Source organism: Lolium rigidum, chromosome 7 (assembly GCF_022539505.1).
Source record: "Lolium rigidum isolate FL_2022 chromosome 7, APGP_CSIRO_Lrig_0.1, whole genome shotgun sequence".
Taxonomy (NCBI): Eukaryota; Viridiplantae; Streptophyta; class Magnoliopsida; order Poales; family Poaceae; genus Lolium; species Lolium rigidum.
The window spans coordinates 319,650,038-319,663,168 of NC_061514.1; the positions used below are offsets into that span (position 1 = coordinate 319,650,038).

At 40.8% G+C, this 13,131-nt stretch overlaps 2 long non-coding RNA genes across 3 annotated transcripts; both read left to right on the top strand.

Moving 5' to 3' along the window:
* Positions 1–862: 862 nt before the first annotated feature.
* On the top strand, positions 863–2,578 carry LOC124678405. 2 transcript variants are annotated; one of them, XR_006994457.1, is made up of 4 exons: positions 870–956; positions 1,114–1,217; positions 1,424–1,521; positions 2,382–2,578. It is a non-coding gene; the product is annotated as an uncharacterized LOC124678405 (long non-coding RNA). The 2 variants fall into 2 exon arrangements; XR_006994456.1 differs by having other exon boundaries at positions 863–1,217.
* Positions 2,579–2,658: 80 nt separating this feature from the next.
* Positions 2,659–5,501, top strand: LOC124676937. The gene is made up of 4 exons (XR_006993859.1): positions 2,659–2,681; positions 2,840–2,928; positions 4,210–4,332; positions 5,180–5,501. It is a non-coding gene; the product is annotated as an uncharacterized LOC124676937 (long non-coding RNA).
* Positions 5,502–13,131: the final 7,630 nt, after the last annotated feature.

Below are 13,131 nucleotides of genomic sequence, written 5' to 3' on the forward strand. Positions count from 1 at the left end.
TGAACAGCCAGCATGTACTGTGCAAATGTATTAGTTTTCTATTTGCTATTTTCTTGCTATTTATTTGAATATAGGATGGCATCTCGCATGCTTTTGTCTCGATTCCTTGTTCTTACCAAGTACTCTTCAGCAATACAAGCTTGTTGTTATTTGTATGAACAGCCATCATGTAGAGTGCAAATGTATTAGTTTTGTATTTGCTATTTTTCCTTGCTCTTTATTTGAATATAGGGTGGAATTTGGATGCTTTTGTATTTGATTCCTTATTCTTAACAGTTGCCCTTCAGTTTCATTTCAGGTCATGGTTGTCTTACAATAATGTGGAGTGCTGCAAAAAACATGTCTTCGCTGCCTGGCACTTTGAATTTGTCCTCAAGGTATTCTTTCAACCCCTGTTGACCATAAACAGGGAAATTTGCAACCCTGTTTCGAATTGGAAAATCATCTTATTTATTATATATTCTATAGCAGATATGCTAAGTAATCTTGTCATATTTGAAAATTATTTTTGGCAAAAGAAGATAGTGAAACCACCGATCCGAAGTCACTTGCCAACATTGTTCGAGTGTGGTTCTTATGTGCTAGGCGCCCTAAATGATCCGTGAAGTAAGAAGCTTGTCCAGACATATTTGTGTCTTTCCAAATCAGTTGAAAATGAGTGACATTATTGTCCAACCATACAACTTCCTTTTAAATCGGAAGCATCTCGAACTATATGCTGACTGTGTGGTTGTTCTTGACGATACAACTCCTAATAGAATGGTCCTCCGACGTTAGTTTAAATCATGCTTTGGACAAACAAACTCTTTGGTCTCCACTATTATATCTGCAAGCACAACCACGTTGAGGTATCCTGGATATATGAATAATGATCAGGCTGGCCTGCTTGCCTCCTTGATCCCAACTCCAAGGTGCCATTTTCTGATGATAGGTTATACACCATTGATCAACGCCAGGTAACTTTGGTTCCCGAGTTGTTACGTTGGACAGGCAGCATGTTTGGATTTAGGTCTCATGTACTTACTTTGTAGTTGCCTTTGGTTGGTTTAAATTTGGGACCAGTGGATTTGTTTCAGACTTCCAACATTTGGTTTCCTGTTTTTCTTGTGGCAGGCTTGACCTGATTTAAGTTTCTGCAGAACCTTTTTTCCTTGTGTGCTAGATTTTTCAGCTCAAGAAGATCCACCCTACAACTGTCTGCAAAGTTTATATGCATGGTAAGAGCATTATAGATCAAAACATTAAGCAATAAGAACATGACTGGGTGAGATAATCATATTTTCATCAAATAATCAAATGGAAGTAACAAACTAAATCTTAATTCCAGACTTCCAGTAAATTCATGACTTAAAAAACACATTACCTGGCTATTGACATGATTTCAGTTGACACAACTGCAGGAATTTCATTCCTGCCTATGCAGGTTAATATTGAGGATTCTTCTGGTTGGAGCTCCTCGAGGATCATCAGTAACCTAGAAAGTGTGCTCTGGATGTTGGGTCAGCTGCATATCAGACTTGAGTATGTTTAGTAAGTTCAACTTAAATATCTGAATTTTCTGGCATTATTTCAACCAAATTATGTTATTATCTATCTATGGAGCTACCGATTCTGATCTCTAGATACTTTTATATGAATGGTACTTATTATCTATTTTGTAGTGTCCAAATAGTCATTGAGGTTTTGTCTCACTTTCCTAACATTTTGTTTCCTGTCCTTGGTGCCATTCCTTAAAGTGATATACTTATGAAATGATATATTTATAGCTTGCTATATATTACTGTATGTGCAGAAGATTATTTTCTTTATAATACATATGATCTCAAGTTTTTTTAGAGAGAACGTATGACCCCATCTCATAAAATCTTGCGGATTAGACTGAATAGATTCCGATGGGCCAAAACACGTCCTTTCTTATACAATGTGTAGTTGTAAGGCCTATTTGTTGCCATTCTTTCTTCTGTAGACAACTTATGTTTCTTTGCCTTGGAATTTTTTTGGTCTATGCTCGACGATGCCCTAGATCGTTCCCAATTCCCCTGTCTTCCCATTTTTCTTTGCCATTCGCTGCAGTGAACGGAAGTATGTGGAGGAAGTTAGACAAAACCTCAGTAAATTAGAAGCGTCGCAAACAGATAAGATGAACTTTTAGATGGGTTTGTGTCTTGGAGCCTCAACAAGGATGGTTTCATTTTCATTTACGTGAACCAACTTCTCATTCCATTTGTGGGAGTTTGATTATTTATAGACCGTCCCCAACCAGATCCTGCATCCGTTAGCTTTAGATGTGAATATTTTGTCTAGCCAAAAAACTGTACACATTAGCTTTGTTTATGTAGCTAAATCGTATACATTTATGTTTTATCTTACAATATTTTTAGATATCCGGTTTTAACCGATGGTTAAACTAAATAAATTATGAAAATGGAAACATAATTGGTTACTTGGAGTCAATTTGTCTGCATATGCTCGAGGTGCGCTTGCTCTTCCTCTTGATTACAACGACATCTACCAGCAAAGTCTAAGGTAATAGTAATTTGACATGCTGTAGTTATATAAGTGACTATGCAGTTCAGTGCTTGGAAAGCTCTATTATCGGGAAACATGAATTGAAACGAAGATTTATAAAAGTTTCTTTTCAATGACTGAAGTATTCATTTTGTACCACATGTTTGCTTTCAGTAAGTATTCTGGTTACATAGACCATAGTAAAAGAAGATATCATGATGTTTCAAATCTTGGTTATGTAAAATCTTCAAATTATATTAAATGTGCCCCGATTAAATACTATGTGCACTCACCTGATTATTATATATATTGTTACTACTTACTTCCATAGCCTCGGGATATTGTTGAATGGAGGAAGATAAGTTCATAGGCTCGGGATCCATCTTTTGATGAAAAAGAAAGGGAATGGTGCATATCAAAGTAAGTTCTTAATCTGTGTATGCCACTTTATCTACGTGTAGACTTATTTCCATGGTGTCCAGATTTGTTCTTAGAGGCCCGTACAGAGGTGGAAGTTCTTTCATTGTCAAATTATAAATATTAGTCCTATGCGGTCCATCCTACTACAAGAGTACCCAGCAAGATTTCCACAAATGTTCGTTCCTTTTAAAGAAAAGTACATCCTACGGTCCTAGCTTGAACCTTCGGTTGTATATATGTGTCGGTATACACCCTGCATGTGTGTAGATCCAACTATTATGTAGCCCACTTATATGCTATTTCTGACAATAAGTAAGACTGTCAACAAACCCATGTTCCAGAAAAAAGAATGTTTTTGAGCCTTTCATGTACAGCCAACAGAAGTAAATAATAATAACACCTACGGCTTTAAGGTGAATAAACAATGCAACAAACAATCATACGGAAAGAATTAGCCTATCAGTATTTTGTACAGAAACAATTGAGGAAATATAAATGACTTTGCGGTACTTACCAATTACAGGTTCAACTTCGGTATTTTATCATCATGATGGCTCTTTGTTAGTAATAAGTATTAAAAGTTAGTTATGTTTGGTCTTTCATCCTTACAGTGCAATCAGAAACCTCTTAAGGTTTACAAACTGTTTTTTTATTTGAAATTTTCCCTTTGTGTCTTTTTTCCCTTCTTGATACCAGGCTCCTCCTTGAATGTTTACAGTAATGTTTTCACTCCAACTTTGAAAGTTGGACCAGTTCATCATCTACCTTGAATAAGTTCCTGAATTCTAATGCAAGTATCATTTTGTAACTTATGTCTTCCTGCGTTGCATGATCCGCTGGTTATCCGTTGGTTAATCCCTATTTTCATTTGTATACTGATGTCACAGTTTGCTATTATTTTATATGCTTTATCGTAGAGGTTCGCTCTCACATGTGCAAGAGATGATTTGAAGATTGCAGTGTAGACTTAGAGGAACAACTATGAGAGGCCAACACTTAGCGGTTCCAGCTTGAAACTCTATCTGGAGATGCATGTTGATTTGTATCTATGTAGTATGTACCAAGTACAACCTTATATATCTCCTGAGTTTTGCTTTTACCAAAAAATATTAGTGTCGATGTCATGTATGTAGAGCCCACCGTAGTTCTGACATCTGCCTCCTTGCTAAATAAGAAATCTGAGCTACTTCTCTTTACAACTGAGTTATCGCTATGTATTTTATTTAAATTTTTCTCCTTGGCTGCTTAACTGATGATTATTTGGTATTGCAGTTTTTCTAGGACCGATAGTAGTGCATAGCATATACAAATTGGTGTTGAACACATGGAGATCCAAGACATAGTCGACCCCAAGTCACCAACTTCTTGTCCTCCACAAACACCATGTTGTGGGTTTTTGCTCAAGTGAGCCAAGACATCTAATTAGACACTCTGTTTTTGTTCATATAGTATTCTACCTTTGCCCTACTGTGTATACCATGTCTGCTCCAAACTATGTATATTAGCTACTTATTTTCAATGATTGGTGGATCTACCTCTTACTAGCCTTACCTTACTTATTTTAGTCCTATGAGAAAGTATCTGTATATTACTAAGAACCTGACCGCCTTCTGTACTAGTTGCTTCCGATGTTCCGTTTTGGGTAGTGACCTCTGTTATCATCGTGTTGCTCTTGTTTGATGCTTTGTATTATTATATGTAAATAATGAACAGCTCTGCTGTGAACCCAAATGGGTGTCTACCCTGTGTTCGATTATTGTTATCTTAGGACCATGTATATGTACCTATATGCAATATATTTCCCTACTTTTGACACTTAGATGTAGGTCTCTATGGTTTGATATACATGCTATGCTGGGTACTTCATATTCAGCATGGTTTATGCTATGCTTCATTTATGTCAGGTTCATACTTGCTTAGTTGATATCTCACTGGCAATTGGCTTCATAACGATGCTTGCTTAGTTGATTTGCACTGGCAATAGGATTCAGAACGAACTAGATTTTGCAGTTGCATGAGTTAAGCAATATTTCTTAGTTTCTGTTGGCATCATGTAGTCGTACCTGACTTTGTTGTCACACTACTGAAGTATATTATACCTTTGTTGGCATCATCTACTTACATCTTGCTTCAGTCATGAAGTTGCTGCTAAAGTATATTATATTTTATTGTACAATGAAATTAGAAAATTTGTTTTTCGTATGCTTTTTAAATGAAATCTTATTCCTTGATTTTGTGTTTTACCCATCAGGTCACTATCCACTGATGCGAGAGAGCTTGTGCCCTAGCTCTTCAAGTGTGTTCCTTGCCTCTGGGGTTTTGTTGTGAGCACTCTTCGGATTCTTACCGTTTATGCTACTGAGCTTTGTTCACGTTCTATATATCAAAGTGAAGGAAGTCACCTAAGCTTCTCATGTACTCCCAATTGTTTAGTGGACAAGAACTACTGGAGTATATATGTAGACCTTACACATGGAGAAGCAATGTATTTTTCTCTGAACTTATACCGCTACTTCACTATGTGTAATATATTTCTCTGCATTTTATAGGTCTGCTTGTTTTTGGACGATTTATCATTGATCCTTATAGATGCATAATAGTATTTTCCCAATTGTTTACCAATGCGAAAGATTGTACATAAGCGTGTGGTACATTTCGTGATTTCGTGTGTTTTGTCCTATTTTCATTCTACTGCCTTTGTTTTGTAAAACCTAAAAAACTATAAACCAGCGTGAATTTTACGGGGTCGTGCGCCAAGGCGCACATCTAAATCTAGTGTGGATCCTATAAGAGAGGGGCGGTCGCGGTGGCAAGGAGAGAAATCCGAGCTTCAAGCTAGGCATGGCACATTGCTTTGGTTATAATGCGATATTGTCAGACTAGCCATGTTTTGGGAACTAGAGATGTTTTGGTACATCACGAATGTTTGCGTGACCAAGCACCGAAGGCAAGATCGCATCGCCCCCTTTATTGAGTTCCATCTTTTGTGGTTTCTGTTAAATGTAGATGGGCTGCAGCCCAGTAAGGCAGCCCATATAGTCTACAATTCCTGAAATCTCAAGGCCCATCACGTTGGCAGCTTGGGACAGTCTTGGGGGACAAAGTTTAGTCCCACATTGCTAGTTGGGAGAGAGTTGGAGTGGTATATAAGGGCTGCTGTTCTAGTCATTTCAAGTGAGTGAGAATAGAAGAAGCCCTCGCGCACTCCTCCTCCTCTGCCCGCCTCGTCACGGCACGTCACGCACGTCGCGTTTCGTGACTCGAGTTCGAGACACACTCAAGGAAGCCTAAATTTTTGCTTGGTGCACCAACTGTGTTGGGTACGTGTCGACCTGCATGTGCATGCTCGCCGCGTGTCCCTGGCTTCCTACGCGTGTCAACGCGGGCGGGTCGGCTTCCTCCCAGGCTATACAAGGAGACCGATCAGATCTGGAAACAGTGCTCTTAGATCTCTCTCTCTCGCGAAAGTTTCTTTTGCTGTGCTACTCTCTAGTCTTCCCCACCCCGGCGACTGCGTGCACAGCCGTCCGGGAGAGCAGGCCTCCGAAACCCCGTCCGTTGAGATCCTGCACCGGGAGACGGGCGATAAGGTTTTTGGGGAGCGTCTCGGCGCGACTGCTCGCTGCTGTTCGTCTTCTTCATCGACGGTTCGGCCGCTTCATCGACGGATCCGACTACACCATGGGCGACATCAACAACTCCCATGGTGGTGGTGCTCGTTGCTTGGTGCGACCTTCCCGGTCGCGATGTACATGTTTTTCCTCTCCTACCTTGCACTGCTACTTGTTCCATGTTCAGATCTGATGCATGTGCTTAGTCTGATGAGTATGGTTAAGTATGCTTGTGCATCTGTAATGTTGATTTCGGTAGTTAAACTCACACGGAAATTGCCTAATAATCTAACAATCCAAAAACCTTATATGCTTAGGCAATTTTCACCGTCTGGTTTTGCTGCTGCGCTCAAACCGAGCCCGTTTACGGGTTCTCATTTCAAGAGATGGCAGAGTAAGACCCTCTTGTGGCTCACTTCTATGGGTGTGCACCGAGTTGCGGAAGGTATTCCCGGAGGTCCGCTTACTCCCGAAGAGGATAAAGCGTTCGGGGATGCCACCGTAATCTTTGTGGGTGCCGTCCTAAGTGTGCTTGGAGACAAGTTGGTTGATGCTTATCCGCACATCCGAAATGGGAAGGAACTGTGGGATGCACCGGACGCTAAGTTTGGTGTTGTCGATGCCGGAGGTGAACCGTATGCTATGGAGCAGTTCAATGACTACGTGAATGGTTGAGAACCGATCTGTAGTAGAACAGGCTCATGAGATACAGATCATGGCAAAGGAACTCGAGCTTCTCAAGTGTGTGCTACCGGACAAGTTTGTCGCGGGATGCATTGTCGCTAAGCTTCCCTCTTCATGGAGGAACTTTGCCACTTCTCTAAAACATCGAGGCATGAGTTTTCTGTTGAGAATATCATGGGCTCTCTGGATGTTGAGGAGAAGGCGAGGGCAAAAGACAAACACACTCGGAGGAACCGAGGGACGTTCTGCTGCCAATATGGTGCGTAAAAATGCCCACAAGTCCAAGGGAAAGAACAAGGGAGTCTCCCGGACTACCAACTTCAAGAAGAAGGGGAAAATGGAGAAGAAAGATCCTTGCTCGGGTGTGTGGCGAGACCGGCCATTGGGCCAATCGTTGTCCACAACGCAAAGGAAAGAAATGTCGAGCTGGACGGAACTCAAATTCGTCAAGCATGGTCATTGGCAACACAGAGGAAGGAACTATAGGGTATGGTAATATGTTACCTCATCTGTTCTTTCGGTGTTTCAGCCCACGGAATGGTGGGTTGATACAAGTGCCAATGTTCATGTGTGTGCTGACATCTCCATGTTTACCTCTTATCAGGCCCGAGGTTCCTCAGTAATGATGGGGAATGGGTTACATGCTACTGTTCGTGGTGTTGGCACGGTAGATCTGAAGTTTACTTCGGGAAAGATTGTGCAACTGAAGAACGTGCTGCATGTCCCTTCTATCAAGAAGAATCTCGTTAGTGGCTCTCGTCTTATGAAAGATGGGTTTAAGTTGGTGTTTGAGTCCAATAAAGTTGTACTGTCTAAGTATGGAACTTTTGTTGGAAAGGGATATGAATGTGAGGGAATGTTTCGCTTCTCTCTAGAAGACTTCTGTGATAATGTTGTGAACCATGTAAGCACTAGTGTTAATGAAACTAATGTTTGGCATTCACGACTTTGTCATGTTAATTTCGGTTGTATGACGCGGCTTGCCGATATGAGTTTAATTCCGAAATTCACCTTTGTCAAAGGCTCTAAGTGCCATGCTTGTGTGCAAGCAAAGCAGCCTCGCAAGCCTCACAAGCCTCGCGAAGGAAAGAAACTTGGCACCACTAGAGCTCATACATTCGGATCTATGTGAGATGAATGGTGAGTTGACAAAAGGTGGAAAGAAATTTTTCATGACTTTGATTGATGATTCCACTAGGTACTGTTATGTGTATCTCCTCAAAACTAAAGATGAGGCTCTTGATTTCTTTAAAATCTATAAGGCTGAAGTTGAGAATCAACTTGAAAGAAAGATAAAAAGGGTTCGGTCCGATCGTGGTGGAGAGTACTTTTCTAATGAGTTCAATTTATTCTGTGCGGAACATGGTATAATCCATGAGAGGACGCCTCCCAATTGCCCACAATCCAATGGGATTGCGGAAAGGAAAAACCGTACTCTAACAGATTTGGTTAACGCCATGTTAGATGTTTCGGGTTTATCCAAGGAATGGTGGGGGGAGGTGATGGCGTGTATTTCACACGTTCGTTGGGCAACCCCAAGAGGAAGGTATGATGCGCACAGCAGCAAGTTTTCCCTTAGAAAGAAACCAAGGTTTATCGAACCAGGAGGAGCCAAGAAGCACGTTGAAGGTTGATGGCGGCGGGATGTAGTGCGGCGCAACACCGTAGATTCCGGCGCCAACGTGGAACCTGCACAACACAACCAAAGTACTTTGCCCCAACGAAACAGTGAGGTTGTCAATCTCACCGGCTTGCTGTAACAAAGGATTAACCGTATTGTGTGGAAGGTGATTGTTTGCAGAGAAAATAGTAAAAACAAGTATTGCAGCAGATTTGTATTTCAGTATTAAAAGAATGGACCGGGGTCCACAGTTCACTAGAGGTGTCTCTCCCATAAGATAAAAGCATGTTGGGTGAACAAATTACAGTCGGGCAATTGACAAATAGAGAGGGCATAACAATGCACATACATGACATGATAAGTATAGTGAGATTTAATTGGGCATTACGACAAAGTACATAGACCGCCATCCAACTCGCATCTATGCCTAAAAAGTCCACCTTCAGGTTATCATCCGAACCCCTCCAATATTAAGTTGCAAAGCAACGTGACAATTGCATTAAGTATGGTGCGTAATGTAATCAACAACTACATCCTCTGGACATAGCGCCAATGTTTTGTCCCTAGTGGCAACAAGCACAACACAACCTTAGAACTTTCTGTCACTGTCCCAGGTGTCAATGCAGGCATGAACCCACTATCGAGCATAAGTACTCCCTCTTGGAGTTAAAAATAAAAACTTTGCCAGAGCCTCTACTAGTAACGGAGAGCATGCAAGATCATAAACAACACATATGTAATAACTTGATAATTAACATGACATAGTATTCTCTATCCATCGGATCCCGACAAACACAACATAGAGTATTACGGATAGATGATCTTGATCATGTTAGGCAGCTCACAAGATCCAACAATGAAGCACAATGAGGAGAAGACAACCATCTAGCTACCGCTATGGACCCATAGTCCGAGGGTGAACTACTCACTCATCACTCCGGAGGTGACCATGGCGGTGTAGAGTCCTCCGGGAGATGAATCCCCTCTCCGGCAGGTGCCGGAGGAGATCTCCAGAATCCCCCGAGATGGGATCGGCGGCGGCGGCGTCTCAATAAGGTTTTCCGTATCGTGGTTTTTCGCATCAGGGGTTTCGCGACGGAGGCTTTAAGTAGGCGGAAGGGCAGAGTCGGGGGCCTGACGAGGGGGCCACACCATAGGGCGGCGCGGGCCCCCCCTTGGCCGCGCCGCCTTGTGGTGTCGCCACCTCGTGGCCCCACTTCGTATGTTCTTCGGTCTTCTGGAAGCTCCGTGGAAAAATAGGCCCTTGGGTCTTCGTTTCGTCCAATTCCGAGAATATTTCGTTACTAGGATTTCTGAAACCAAAAACAGCAGAAAACGAGAACCGGCACTTCGGCATCTTGTTAATAGGTTAGTTCCGTAAAATGCATGAATATGACATAAAGTGTGCATAAAACATGTAGGTATCATCAATAATATGGCATAGAACATAAAAAATTATCGATACGTCGGAGACGTATCAAGCATCCCCAAGCTTAGTTCCGCTCGTCCCGAGCAGTAAAACGATAACAAAGATAATTTCCGAAGTGATATGCCATCATAACCTTGATCATACTATTTGTAAACATATGTAGTGGATGCAGCGATCAAAACAATGGTAATGACATGAGTAAACAAGTGAATCATAAAGCAAAGACTTTTCATGAATAGTACTTCAAGACAAGTATTAATAAGTCTTGCATAAGAGTTAACTCATAAAGCAATAAATCAAAGTAAAGGTATTGAAGCAACACAAAGGAAGATTAAGTTTCAGCGGTTGCTTTCAACTTGTAACATGTATATCTCATGGATAATTGTCAACATAGAGTAATATAACAAGTACAATATGCAAGTATGTAGGAATCAATGCACAGTTCACACAAGTGTTTGCTTCTTGAGGTGGAGAGAAATAGGTGAACTGACTCAACATAAAAGTAAAAGAGAATGGTCCTTCAAAGAGGAAAGCATCGATTGCTATATTTGTGCTAGAGCTTTTATTTTGAAAACATGAAACAATTTTGTCAACGGTAGTAATAAAGCATATGAGTTATGTACATTATATCTTACAAGTTGCAAGTCTCATGCATAGTATACTAATAGTGCCCGCACCTTGTCCTAATTAACTTGGACTACCGGATCTTTGCAATGCACATGTTTTGACCAAGTGTCACAATGGGGTACCTCCATGCCGCCTGTACAAAGGTCTAAGGAGAAAGCTCGCATTTTGGATTTCTCGCTTTTGATTATTCTCAACTTAGACATCCATACCGGGACAACATGGACAACAGATAATGGACTCCTCTTTAATGCATAAGCATGTGGCAACAATTATTATTCTCATATGAGATTGAGGATATATGTCCAAACTGAAACTTCCACCATGAATCATGGCTTTAGTTAGCGGCCCAAAGTTCTTCTCTAACAATATGCATGCTCCAACCATGAAGGTGGTAGATCTCTCTTGCTTCAGTACAAGACGGACATGCATAGCAACTCACATGATATTCAACAAAGAATAGTTGATGGCGTCCCCGTAAGCATGGTTATCGCACAACAAGCAACTTAATAAGAGATAAAGTGCATAAGTACATATTCAATACCACAATAGTTTTTAAGCTATTTGTCCCATGAGCTATATATTGCAAAGGTGAATGATGGAATTTTAAAGGTAGCACTCAAGCAATTTACTTTGGAATGGCGGATAAATACCATGTAGTAGGTAGGTATGGTGGACACAAATGGCATAGTGGTTGGCTCAAGTATTTTGGATGCATGAGAAGTATTCCCTCTCGATACAAGGTTTAGGCTAGCAAGGTTATTTGAAACAAACACAAGGATGAACGGTACAGCAAAAACTCACATAAAAGACATATGGTAAACATTATAAGACTCCATACCGTCTTCCTTGTTGTTCAAAACTCAATACTAGATGTTATCTAGACTCTAGAGAAACCAAATATGCAAATCAAATTAGCAAGCTCTAAGTATTTCTTCATTAATGGGTGCAAAGCATATGATGCAAGAGCTTAAACATGAGCACAACAATTGCCAAGTATCAAATTATCCAAGACATTTTAGAGTTACTACATGTAGCATTTTCCAATTCCAACCATATAACAATTTAACGAAGAAGAAACTTCGCCATGAATACTATGAGTAGAGCCTAAGGACATATTTGTCCATATGCTACAGCGTAGCGTGTCTCTCTCCCATAAAGTGAATGCTAGGATCCATTTTATTCAAACAAAACAAAAACAAAAACAAACCGACGCTCCAAGCAAAGTGCATAAGATGTGACGGAATAAAAATATAGTTTCGTGGGAGGAACCCGATAATGTTGTCGATGAAGAAGGGGATGCCTTGGGCATCCCCAAGCTTAGACGCTTGAGTCTTCTTAGAATATGCAGGGGTGAACCACTCGGGGCATCCCCAAGCTTAGAGCTTTCACTCTCCTTGATCATATTGCATCATACTCCTCTCTTGATCCTTGAAAACTTCCTCCACACCAAACTCGAAACAACTCATTAGAGGGTTAGTGCATAATAAAAATTCACATGTTCAGAGGTGACACAATCATTCTTAACACTTCGGACATTGCATAAAGCTACTCGGACATTAGTGGATCAAAGAAATTCATCCAACATAGCAAAAGAGGCAATGCGAAATAAAAGACAGAATCTGTCAAAACAGAACAGTCCGTAAAGATGGATTTTATTAGGCCACCAGACTTGCTCAAACGAAAATTCTCAAATTGAATGAAAGTTGCGTACATATCTGAGGATCATGCTCGTAAATTGGCTTAATTTTCTGAGCTACCTACAGGGAGATAGACCCAGATTCGTGACAGAAAAGAAATCTGGAACTGCGCAGTAATCCAAATCTAGTACTTACTTTTCTATCAAAGACTTTACTTGGCACAACAAAACATAAAACTAAGATAAGGAGAGGTTGCTACAGTAGTAAACAACTTCCAAGACACAAATATAAAACAAAAATACTGGAGTAAAAACATGGGTTGTCTCCCATAAGCGCTTTTCTTTAACGCCTTTCGCCTAGGCGCAGAAAGTGTATCTCAAGTATTATCGAAGGGTGGTGCACCTACAGCGGGGTTTGGAGTTTTCTTAACCATGCATAGTATATTGGATACATAAGTTTCAGCGTCTCCCTTTTCATTAGTCTTGGGCTTGCTACTCTCATCAAACAAATTTTCAGGAACAAGCCAAGCATAGTTATGTTCTAGTGCATCATTCATAGCTAGGAGTTTGCATGGTATTGGTGCTTTGATCTCCC